This window comes from Periplaneta americana, chromosome 5 (genome assembly GCF_040183065.1).
Source record: "Periplaneta americana isolate PAMFEO1 chromosome 5, P.americana_PAMFEO1_priV1, whole genome shotgun sequence".
Lineage (NCBI taxonomy): Eukaryota > Metazoa > Arthropoda > Insecta > Blattodea > Blattidae > Periplaneta > Periplaneta americana.
Genome location: NC_091121.1, coordinates 156,740,686 through 156,753,008, shown reverse-complemented (window position 1 = coordinate 156,753,008; position 12,323 = coordinate 156,740,686).

The following is a 12,323-nucleotide window of genomic DNA, read 5'->3' as shown; positions in this document are numbered from 1 at the left end:
TTCAAATTTGAATGTGGTTGGTGGTTCAATTGATGTTATATTGGACGTGTGCGTAATAGAAGTGGAACTCGTTGATTTAGGCCTACATGGTGTATTCAACTTATTCAGGATTTCCGAATGAATAATTTTAAAAGGAATAATTATTGAATGTACAATTTTCAAATTTGAATGTGGTTGGTGGTTCAATCGATGTTATATTGGACGTGTGCGTAATAGAAGTGGAACTCGTTGATTTAGGCCTACATGATGTATTCAACTTATTCAGGATTTCCGAATGGTGCTCTTCATTTATTTGTAAATCGGATTTCAGAAGATGCATAGGTATGATCAGTGATTTTTGATTAATTCTTGTTCTTGAATGCCAATGCGAGTCATATTTGAAACTGCTGTGCATCGACTGGAGTGGTTTGTAATTATATATATATATATATATATATATATATATATATATATATTTTGACGTCCAGACCAGCGCAGTTTCAAATGTTGGCAAACAAAGAAACAAATGCTAGGGACGCGATAAAATTAAACAAATGCTAGGGACGCGATAAAATTGTGCGATAAGCAGCCATGATTGGTTGAAATACGTCCTTTCGTACCGTTTTATTGGTCAGAAGTAGTATGACGTAGTAAGAGTGTAATAGTCAGTAAAATACGAGAGTAAAAATATTTTAATAAATAGGTACCAAAACCTGGGGTAATTCGCTATTTTATTATTAGCATTTCATACCTCCAACCAGTAAAAGAGCTTTGGGAAAAATGTACGAAAGTAATACGTGATTTTCGATTGACGACAGTACTTTCCTGGGTGTGCGACATGATCATCATGTTGAACAGCATCTGCAGCTACAGCGCTCATTAAACACAAATAAATTCTACAAATTTAAACTTCTTCCATTTCTGAATAATAGCAATTCATTCGCCGAAGAACAACCTTTGTGTACACGTGAGTTGAAAATTCTTTTAGAACGGCAAATGGAAGAGCGAATGTGAATGTATGACAGGAGTACATGAAGGTTAAGAAAGGTGTGTATATTGCACAAGCAAAGGAGGATCACATAAATCATTAAATCTTTATGGCGGACGAGTCAAACTTCGACAGTTACAGCTGTTCTGTACAGAGACATATAGTTCTTGAAACTTCATGGAAAAACCATAAATATTGCTACGGTATTCGGTTCTCAGATGTCCTGAAAACTTTCTAAGCAATAATTCATTGAACTCTATATCTACTGTACAAATGTAAGGGCAGGTTTGATGCTGAAAATACAATGATAATAAACATAATATTACAATTTTACAAGATCTGGAGTTGATAATGTGTTTTATTTTAACTGTTTACAAAATATCTTACATTAATAATTTAGAATTAAAGAAATAAACAATTTTCTTGAGATAATGAGCAATAATTGACAGTGTTTTCTTACTTATTCATTATTTTAAAACCCCTAAATTGGGAGGAAGAAAATTATCAGTATGTTAATACGTAGTATTTTACATCAATACGAAGTGTTTTAACCATAGCCTTTGTCGTACTATTGGGCCCTCTGAAGGCTGGTTCACAATAAACCGGAAACGAGAATCGGAACGAAAACGAAAACGGTAAAATTGTTAAAATGTGTACATTTAAATATGAGCATTCACAATTAACGAAAAACTTGCCGGAGCCCGGGATCGGGAACGGAGAGTTGGCCAAGTTTCAACTTCGGCGTTCACGTTTCCGATCACAGCCCACTAGATTCATTCTATTGCCATTTAAAAGCTATTTTGTCGTCGTATATTTTGTAGCAAGAAGACCGTGACATAACCTATGCATTATTTTGTTCCTTGCTTTGCATCATGGAGCATTATCTCTACCAGGTTAAATAAATACGTAAATACTAAATACTAATATATATATATATATATATATATATATATATATATATATATATATATATATATATATATATACTAAATCTTGCATAAAAATTCTGGTTATAGTGATCAGAATATATTGTAAGTTGAGATGACCTTAACAATTTAAGTTTAGGACTGTTTAGAAAAGGTCATGTGCATTAAATGGAGCACTATTACTGCCAAGAAAATTCTGGAATTCAACATCCAACCCGACCAGAACATAAAGGCATAAAATCTTCCAAAATGTAAAAATAGCCGAAGCATTCAGTTCTTTGTTGTCATTGTTGAGCAGTTTTCCTATTGTCAGACGCCTTGTGTTTATGCAGACATACGATGTGAAAAGAATAGCTTATTGTTTAACTATAAATAGAGGACACGTTCATCTGTTGTACAAATTTACTCTGTAACTTGACTGAGCACGGACGAAGCTATGCCAACAATAGTCGCCAAGGCTATTTCTAGGCTACTTAAAAAGTGATGTGGGCGTCAAAACATTTGATACATTCATGACCTCAAAATGTATTAAGACATAGAGTGTTATCATCTGTCATTAAATACTTACTAGTCATGATGACCCTGTTCTTGACAACTGCTGTTACGTATGTAGCTCATCCTGGAGTCGCAACACTGTCAAGGTTCTAGTAAATGTATGAAATTGCCGCTTATTAAGATGCTTTGATGCGAAAGAAACTAAGATTTTTTTTATTAAAAATTTGTAACATCTGTACGGGAAGAAAATAACCTTATTTTGAAGTTGCTACTTACTCGTATTTGAGTACTTTACCTTGCAAACATCTCAAGAAGTTTATCTGCGAGCTGGAAATGAAACAATTATACCAGGTGCTGAAAAACAACTCATAAATATATATTATTTTAATGTACCGAAGTACATATGATATTTCCATGCAGATATTCTGCGTCATCATACGCTTATTCCATCGAATCCCGGCCAACTAGTCACTCATTACGAGTGCACCTCAGCACATGTGTGGACTTCGGTCCTAGGTTCATAGATATCTATGACGTAGTGCAGAGGGCAGCCACTAGAGGGAACCTAAGAGTTGGAACTTAAAACTGAGACGATTCTTCCGACGTCGGGGTGGAATCCGGTGTGGCTTAGTGGATAAAGCGTCAGCACGTAGAGCTGAAATCCCGGGTTCAAATCCCGGCGCCGGAGAGAATTTTTCTCCGTTCCATTACTCTTTCATCGTAACTCTTATAAATTTTGAAATAGGATAGAATGGAGTCCACCGCTGTGGAGTAACGGATAGCACGTCTGGCCGTGAAACGAGAGGGCCCGGGTTCAAATCCTGGTGGGACAAGTTACCTGGTTGAAGTTTTTCTGGGGTTTCCCCTCAACTCATTAAGAGCAAACTAGGTAACTTTCGGCATTGGACCCTGGACTCATCTTCATTTTTACTCATACGCTATACAATCATAGTAGTTGATAAAGCGCCGTAAAATAACCAACTAAATAAAATAAAATGGACCAAAATAAACAACTTCAGATAAGAAAGTAAGGATTGGAACTGTTAGTTATTTCTCTATGAGCCTAATTTCTAAATGTCAAAGTCAATTAATTATTAGTGGCAGCTTTCTGAGTACAGCACACAACTTCACTTATTTGAAAACATTGATAATCATAACAACATTGACTCAATGTTTCCACCTTAAACATTCGAAGGGTGCATCTGTTGTGAAGGGACAGGCGAATTCGCTCAAAGATTTCATGTTCAATTTGGCGATGACCTCAAAACAGTGTTCTTGGATAACACGAAAAACAGGTGTTGTACTTGAAAATAATGTAAACCATACCTACACAAACAGCGCTCAACGAGCGCGCGCGCTCCTTCGGAGCGGGAGAGCCGTGTTTTCCGCTCGCCGAAACGGAGAGGAAGATACGTCAGAATGACAGACTTGCTATAGGTAGAGGAGAGGGAAACGACCACTCAGTTATCTAGTGGAGTCAAAGACGTTGTAGTTATATATCTAGACACATAATTGGCGCTGGTGTCGTGTACAAATTTGAAACCTCTCGCGCAGGTTCGCGCGACGCCATGTTTGGGGAGCACGAATGATTGTTTCTATAAAGCATTTGGAGTTTAGAAAATACCATTGAATATATAGGCGTTTTCTTAGTGGATTTCCTCCTTCACTGTAATATAACTAAACTTATTTACGTATTTTCTAACGTATAATATAAAATAACCTAAGTAAATCTAAATATTGTAACTAAGCATTGTTTTAAATATAAACGCCTTATATTGCTCATAAATAGACTTATTAGTGTATTTCTATTTCCTATGACCGAATACATGGAATATTTTTACTTGGGTGAAAACAATGTGCTCTAGAAGTAGAACACTTGTACAGTCTTTCTACACTTATAGGAACGTATTTTAGAAAATGGATCCCAGATTCCTCCCGAGAATCATATTTTAAACTTGTTAAACTGACCATAAAAGTACATAAAGTTCTACTGACGTAGCTCAGTGGGCTAAGGACTGTCGGTCCGGAGTTGCGGGTTCTATTCCCGCTGATTTCCTGGTCGGATTTTTCTTATATCCCCAACCATAAGGTGAATGTCAGGTAATCTATGGCGGATCCTGGGCCTCGTCTCGCCAAATATCATCTGTCTATCATCAATACCATCGATGCTAAATAATCTAGTAGTTGATACAGCGTCATTAAATAACCAAATAAAATAAAGTACTACATAAAGAGCAGATATTCGCACACAGCATAAGGTTACCAGTACAACAAGACTTTACCAAAGTTGTAAGACAATATTTAACGGAGTCAATAATAATAATAATAATAATAATAATAATGATAATGAATCAATAGGCAAGATGTTCTGTACACTAGGCTGGAGTTCTATTATATGACTAATTGACTAATTCATGCATGTGGCGTTTATTTCATACTACAGCCGTGATAATAAGCTATTGCACGGTAGACCTACTTATATTTCTAACTAAAACATTAGGTACGTGTTTCTATTTTACAGGTGTAGGCCTATATTATGCGATATGGAAGCGAATAAATAATAATTGTTCATTTCTCGTCCACATCAAAGCAAACGTGTTTACAATATAGGCATAATGTAACGTCTTGCACAGGCAGTGTTTTGTTAATAATAGTTAATACTAATAATTTTCTTTTCGTCTGAACTATTACTACAATATGCATTTGTATTTCTGTTCGCTCTATATGTTGTCAAATAACTATACAACATCTTTAGTTACGTTATCAAATTGTTACAGTTTTCTTACGTTTCATGTCAAACTAACAGTAACTAAGCTTGATTATGTCTTTAACGTGGTCGCTTTAAATGTTAATAAGATTTTTTTTTTCATTTATCCATTCAGATTGATTTATAAGAGACACCAAACATATATATTAAACATTCAGCATTGTATAGTGCAGCCGTCTGCTAGCCGGTGCTTCTCCCAAAACATGGCGGCGGACGCAAGCTTCAATTTGTCCCTACTCTAAACTTCTGCGCAGCCTCGGCTGTAGGGGCTCGAGTGGAGTGTAGTGTGTAGGCCAATTCTCAGTAAATGTTTCACGTTGCTTACCTACTGCTACAGTACAGTATGGAGGAATCTAAAAGACGGAACGTATCATTTAACATTTAACGATTTACAGCACGAACTTATTGATCTTCAATGTGACCTAAGGGCTAAAGATCGTTTGAATAATACTACTAGCCTGGTTGAGTTTTACAAGACTAAACATTAGCAATAATAACCACGACTACACAGGCTGGCTGTGAAAATGATTGCTATGTTTGACTCAACATTTATATTTGTGAGCAACTGTTTTCTATAATCAACTTTAATAAAGGCAGACATCGAACATCTGTAACTGATGTTTCATTACGATCAGTAGGCTACTGTTCCTTTCAGGTGCCAACAGCATGAAACCTCGTTGTGATGTACTGATAAATAAAAATATAACCGAATGATATTGTACATTTAAGTAGCTATAGAATTTCTATTATTTCTGTAGATAGTTTTGCAAACACTGAACGGGAATTCATTTCATAAACACTCGTAATAGTATTCCCTTTTGTGTATATTTTGTACGAGATCACCCCTTCTTTTTTTTAGTAGGTTATTTTACGACGCTTTACCAACATCTCAGGTTATTTAGCGTCTGAATGAGATGAATGTGATAATGTCGGTGAAATGAGTCCGGGGTCCAGCACTGTTACCCAGCATTTGCTCATATTGGGTTGAGGGGAAAACCCCGGAAAAAACCTTAACCAGGTAACTTGCCCCGACCGGGAATCGAATGCGGGCCACCTGGTTTCGCGGCCATACGCGCTAACCGTTACTCCATAGGTTTTGACTCACCCCTTCTTCCAGTCCACCCTTATACAGAGCGCAGCTAATATCTGCATTCAGCTCATGAGCTGTGAGCCGGCTCTGAGAGCGCAAACCTTGTGCAGGCCTGATGTAAACAGTAACAATTCCTGTTCTCTGGTGAGAGCCGTGTGACTGAGCGTACTTTGAAGGAAACACCGTCAGAAGGATAGATAGGAGTCTCCTGCATTGAAAAAACCCAAATCGCACAAATGATGAACAATTACCTGTCTGAATAATTTCAAGGGAAAAATTGTCTCGGGGCCGAGTATCGATCCCGGGACCTCTGGTTGAACGTACCAGCTTTACAGGGAGCTTTACCTGAAAGACTAGATTTGCAATTGCCTGTCTGTCGGGTGTTACAATATCAAAGAATGTGGGCTCCTCGAGAAGTAACTAAGCGTTTTCTATCCTTACTTTCTTATGTGAAATTGTTTATTTCGGTCTACTATGTCATCCCACAAAGTCAAACATGTGCGGCTATCGTTAAAAATATTGATATTAAAACTACTAAAACAAGCAAATCCAATAATATCGTGTTAGGAATTAATATTGTTCCTTCTCCGAGTCAATTGTGATGTAAATATTCTGTGACTGCCTCCGTGGTCTGTTGGTCAGCATGCTGGCTTGCAGATCCGGAGGTCCCGGGTTCGATTCCCGGGCTCGGCTCTCGGTGAATTTTTCTTGAAGAAGAAAAATTACCTGAGTGTCTAGAGTCTGAAAATTTATATGTATGTGAGTGTGCCGGGTTAATATTAATTAACCAAAAATCACAATATAAAAATACATCAGGACTGTCGCTGGGCAGCAACCTGAATACACGTTTCAGCTTCACATTGTTGACAAATAACTCAATCTGTTAGCACAACCATAAAGCATCTAATAGATGCTATAGAGTTACAAAATAATAATAAAAAATATCCTGTAACTGCTGCTATAGTCCTCATTTACTTTACTTTGGCCCATTCTCTCACTTTTGTGAGAATTTGGAACCATAGCTATTCTCTGTACTATGTAGTTTATATGGCACAAGCAAGATCTTACTGCTATAATAATAATAATAATAATAATAATAATAATAATAATAATTTATTTATTTAATCTGGCAGAGCTAAGGCCAGTAGGTCTTCTCTTCCGCCCAGCCAGACTCTAATTCTAATTGAATACAATTGCTTACATAGTTATTACATTAATATTTAGATCATAAAACAACATGAAAGTAAATAATGAAAGTTGGATAACTAATGTTAGTGTGACAATAATAAACATTGGTAAGAAATACTGGGTGTTCATTTCAAAGTGTGTCATGACGTCACTGTTGTTGGGTGACCGATTTGAAGCGAGTTTCATCTTATATGTTAGAGAAGTTGCCTATTATTTAAGGCGTTCTTCAATCTGAACTTGAGAACGTGTACGGTATAACTTGAACGTCGTAGCAACAGATGGGGGTCTGTACGGTCTGTGTGCTACCATAACCTCTTTCGAACTGCGTTTTGCGCCGGCAAGTCGTACGCAGGGTATTTGTTATCATCGGTTGCGTACGGTAACATTCCACAACACAAATCAAATGCTCCGTGTCCATGTTGACCGTCGAAGTTAAGGTCAACAAATACGTAAGTAATCGTCTTAACCCTCTCCCCATATCCCGACAGTACGTATTTCCAAACAGTTCACATTCCTGCCACTACCGGCGTTACCGTACGTATCGGTACGCACTCTTCAGAATGAACGCCGTACTTGCTAGGCAACTTCTCTGCCTCTTAGGTTATACAGCTCTGCGGAAGTGTAGGAAGATTGAATTCTCTAGGCTCATCGGCTAGCCACATGTCGGCATACAGCGAGCCATGACATTTTGAACTGAACACCCAGTAGTTATAATAATAATAATAATAATAATAATAATAATAATAATAATAATAATAATAATTATTATTATTATTATTATTATTATTATTATTATTATTGAGATAATTTAGATATTTATCTGTGATATATATAACCATTAAACATTGAGAAACCTGAAACAGCTATTATTGTTAACAAGAATTGTTAGAAAAATATTTCGTTATCCGTTTCTTAAATTGGTTTGATATCTGACAGTCCCTGACATTACTCGGTAGGGAATTCCAAGGTCGAGGAACAGCCACAGTGAAAGAAGATGAATATGAGGGTGTTCGGTGGGAGGGAATGGATAATATTGAGGAGTGTTGTGATCGTGTGTGTAGGTTATGATGGGTGGATAAATTTTGAAAACGAGACGCAAGATAGACAGGAGTGGAGAAATGCAATATGTGAAAGAGAAGGAAAAGACTGTAGTGAAGAACAAAACATTATTAGCATCGCTCTTAAGTTAATCTCATTGCAAATATAACCTTGTTCTCAGGTTGCGTAATTGACGAGTAGTGAGCAATAAAATTCAGCTGTAAGTTAACAGAACATCACAGTAATTTGCGCAGTAAAGATCATGTTCACCATTACCACCATCACCATCACAATCATAATCATCTTCTTCTTCTTCTTATTCTTCTTCTTCTTCTTCTTCTTCTTCTTCTTCTATTATTCTTCAATTTATATCTTCATGGCCCGTTCCATCTCAGAGCAACTTTTTCTTATCGTCTGGTCTTCCGAACTTACAAAGTCATCCTTCTCGTTCACATTCCAATGCTCATTTGGTGCTTCTGATGTGGTTAATTTGTAAAATGTATTAGTTTCTGATATTTTCTTACATTCTTTCATTTAAACTATTCTGATAGTGTCTTAACATGATTAAACACTTCGAAAGTGCGTTAACTTTGTGTTCTAAAATAATTTTAAAGAAAGAAACTGTGTTTTATTCGAGTTCTTGAAGGATACATTCCGTAACTGTATCTCGGAATCCTGGTTGCAATTACCGGTCAATGCTTCTTACACAAAGCGCTACTACTACAACTCATAGCGGTAGTAGTAAAAGCAGCGTGCTTTTCAGATTCCACACCAAACGGCTTTGCTCTTCCTAGTTGCAGCATGTCCGTTACAAGCTGCGATGTCCTACAAGAATAGATCGCGTGACGAGATGTAGTACAAAAAACACGTGATGGCCTTGCTCAATTAAACAGAGTTGCTTGTAATAATGGCAATGATGAACACATTCCAGCTCGGCCCGTGGTGTATTTATATCAGAACACAGACACTGCTTGCTTTGTTTACATTGCAGAAACAACTTCCAATCCTTGAGATATGCTGATGCAATTTGTGACCAGGTAACTAAGTTGTAATAAAATGAAATACTTTCAAGTCACTCAATGTGACATTGATTGACTGGTCGATTGTGTATTTCCAGGATTTGTTTCGTGTTTAATTTCTACGTTGTGAAATGTTTAGGACTGTGGTCGAAGGAAGAGAATTGTTGCCTTTCGTTACGTAGGTGGTTGATAAAATCAATACTTTTCTGAGCCAAAGTCTGAAGATCGGATTGCAATACATCCTACAGTATAAATCTTGAGCTCTGGGTGACGTCAGTGGACGTTAGAATTAAAGAAAGAACTTGCGTTCGGATTTTATATACGGCAAAGTACAAACATTGATCACATATTTTTATACTTCATTTGATGCTACTGTTCTCCAACCAGGAGATCAACCGTGAAAGGAATGTGCTTATTATTGCGTCATCTATTGGAGCGAAGTAGATAGATAATATTACCGTTATAACGTCAGTTCAAAAACCATGCGCTCTCCTGCATATGTTATTTCCTGTATGGAAGGATTAAAAGACCAGGAGATTAACAGTGATCTAATTTTGTAACTAGGGTAGTATTAAATATGTGTATCAGTGTTATTGTTTGTGCTGTGAGAGTTAGCCAATAGAGATATGAGTACCCACGTGTGTGACCTTATGACATCTTATGACATCAACATTCATTCACAGCATCACCCCGCTACCTCTCATTCCGCAAAGACTTTCTCGTGGTTGGAGTACAGTAATAGAGACCAGATTTTAAAGGGAATCCCTTTTTTATTTCAATACGAAACATGAAATAATTAATTACGATGTTAAAAACTATCTTCCACCGACTAAATTATGTGGTTTTGACTTCCCTTTTTTTACCCTTTTTTAGTCCATTTCCCCCCTTTTTTAATATATCTTATTTTGGTCCTTTTTGACAGAATATCGCAAGCATTTAAATAATTTTCCTTTATTTTTTCCGGTAGACCTATAACTTCCTGAGCAAGCGAAAATAAATATCGTTCTTCTTCTGGTTCCAGATATTGAAAAACTAATAAAGTGTGCTGATTTAAAATTCAGGATAAAAAGGAAAATTTTCACCTCTGGTTCAGTTGATGTTGAGCGGTCATTTTCTGTTTATAAAGACATTCTGCATTCAAAGAGGCAGAATCATACTGAAACATATTGAAATGTTGAATGTGATTAAATACAACACTTTCCTTATATTGTGAAGCGATAAATAAATGCTTATGTGTGCTATGTGTATCCATGAATGTGCTAAGTATGTTTTCAATTAAAATAGCACCCTTTTGAGGGAGTAATATAGTCTTTTTTGAAGTCCTTATGTGCCATGTGTATCCATGAATGTGCTGAAGTGTGTTTTCAATTAAAATAGCACCCTTTTGAGGGGGTAATATAGTCCTTTTTGAAGTCCTATTTTTATTATATCAAATACAACACTTTCCTCATGTTGTGAAGAGATAAATGTAAGATTGTATGTGCCATGTGTATGCATGAATGTACTGAAGTGTGTTTTGGGGAGTAATAGTCCTTTTTGAAGTCCTTTTTTTCCGGTTATAACTCCCCCCCCCTTTTTTTGTCCTTTTTTGATGAAAACTTTCCCTTTAAAATCCGGTCTCTACTAATGATACATTGTAGCTAGGACATAGATATCAGTGCATGCGCAATAGAATCCACCTCCTTCCAATCTAACTGTCGTGCTATCGCAAAAGATATACAGCGAGCAGTATACTGTTAAAAAAAAATAAAAATTTAAAATCTGTTAGTCCAAGGGAACATTTTGAAGATCAAGAATTCAAGAACACAGTTATAAAAAAGAGAAGAGGAACCCCGGTTCCCAAGTTACTGTTGCACAACGTTGTGTAATGTATTTGTCTTAAATATTGCAATATATTCGCCAATGACCGGAGAGCGCGAATTCGATTATGCGCAATGTTCAAAACATACAGAGGTGAGCCTGTCTGGAGAGAAATAAAAAATAGGTTGCAGCCGCCAAATTACTCTTCAAGGAACGACCACTCATATAAATTGAGGGAAAGAAGACAGACGACAGACACTGGAAAGTTTTCTTTTCTCAATCGTACTATCAGAGACTGGAATGCTTTACTTGCAGACCAATAACCAAAAATGTACTTTAAAAATAGGCTTAAGGACTTTAGTAATAGACGGAAGTATATTATACACACTGTTTAAAGGGTGTAATTGATATTTTCTTATTTGAAGTGTTTTATCAGTGAGGAAGTGTGTAGTGTCAGTGAAGTCTATTGTGTAGGTGAAGTGTGTTTGTGTCAGTGAAGTGGCTGTGCAAAGTATTTGAACAGTGAAATGGTTAGAAGTGTTAGTGAAATCAGGATAGAATGAGTGTAGTGAGTGAGTTGACAGCGAAATAAGTGTAGTGCCGAAAGGTACTTGTGCAGGTATAAACCTGTCACACTCATGGGTCTTAAGTTCGAACTTAGGGTTAAGATAAAAATTAGATTTACTTTAAATGTTATTTAAAGTGATCATGCTTCTTTTAATTTAGGATGCTCCTTGCAATTATTATTATTATTATTATTATTATTATTATTATTATTATTATTATTATTATTATTATTATTATTGTTTTTTTATTAGTTGTGTTTATCATTAATTGTCATTATTGAGTGTAATTAGTTACCACTGCCACCGGGTATATACCCATTTGCAGTGTGAATAAATAAATACATGCATACATACATACATACATACATACATACATACATACATACATACATACATACATACATACATACATACATACATACATACATACAATGAACCCCGGTTCCCAAGTTACGGTTGCACAACGT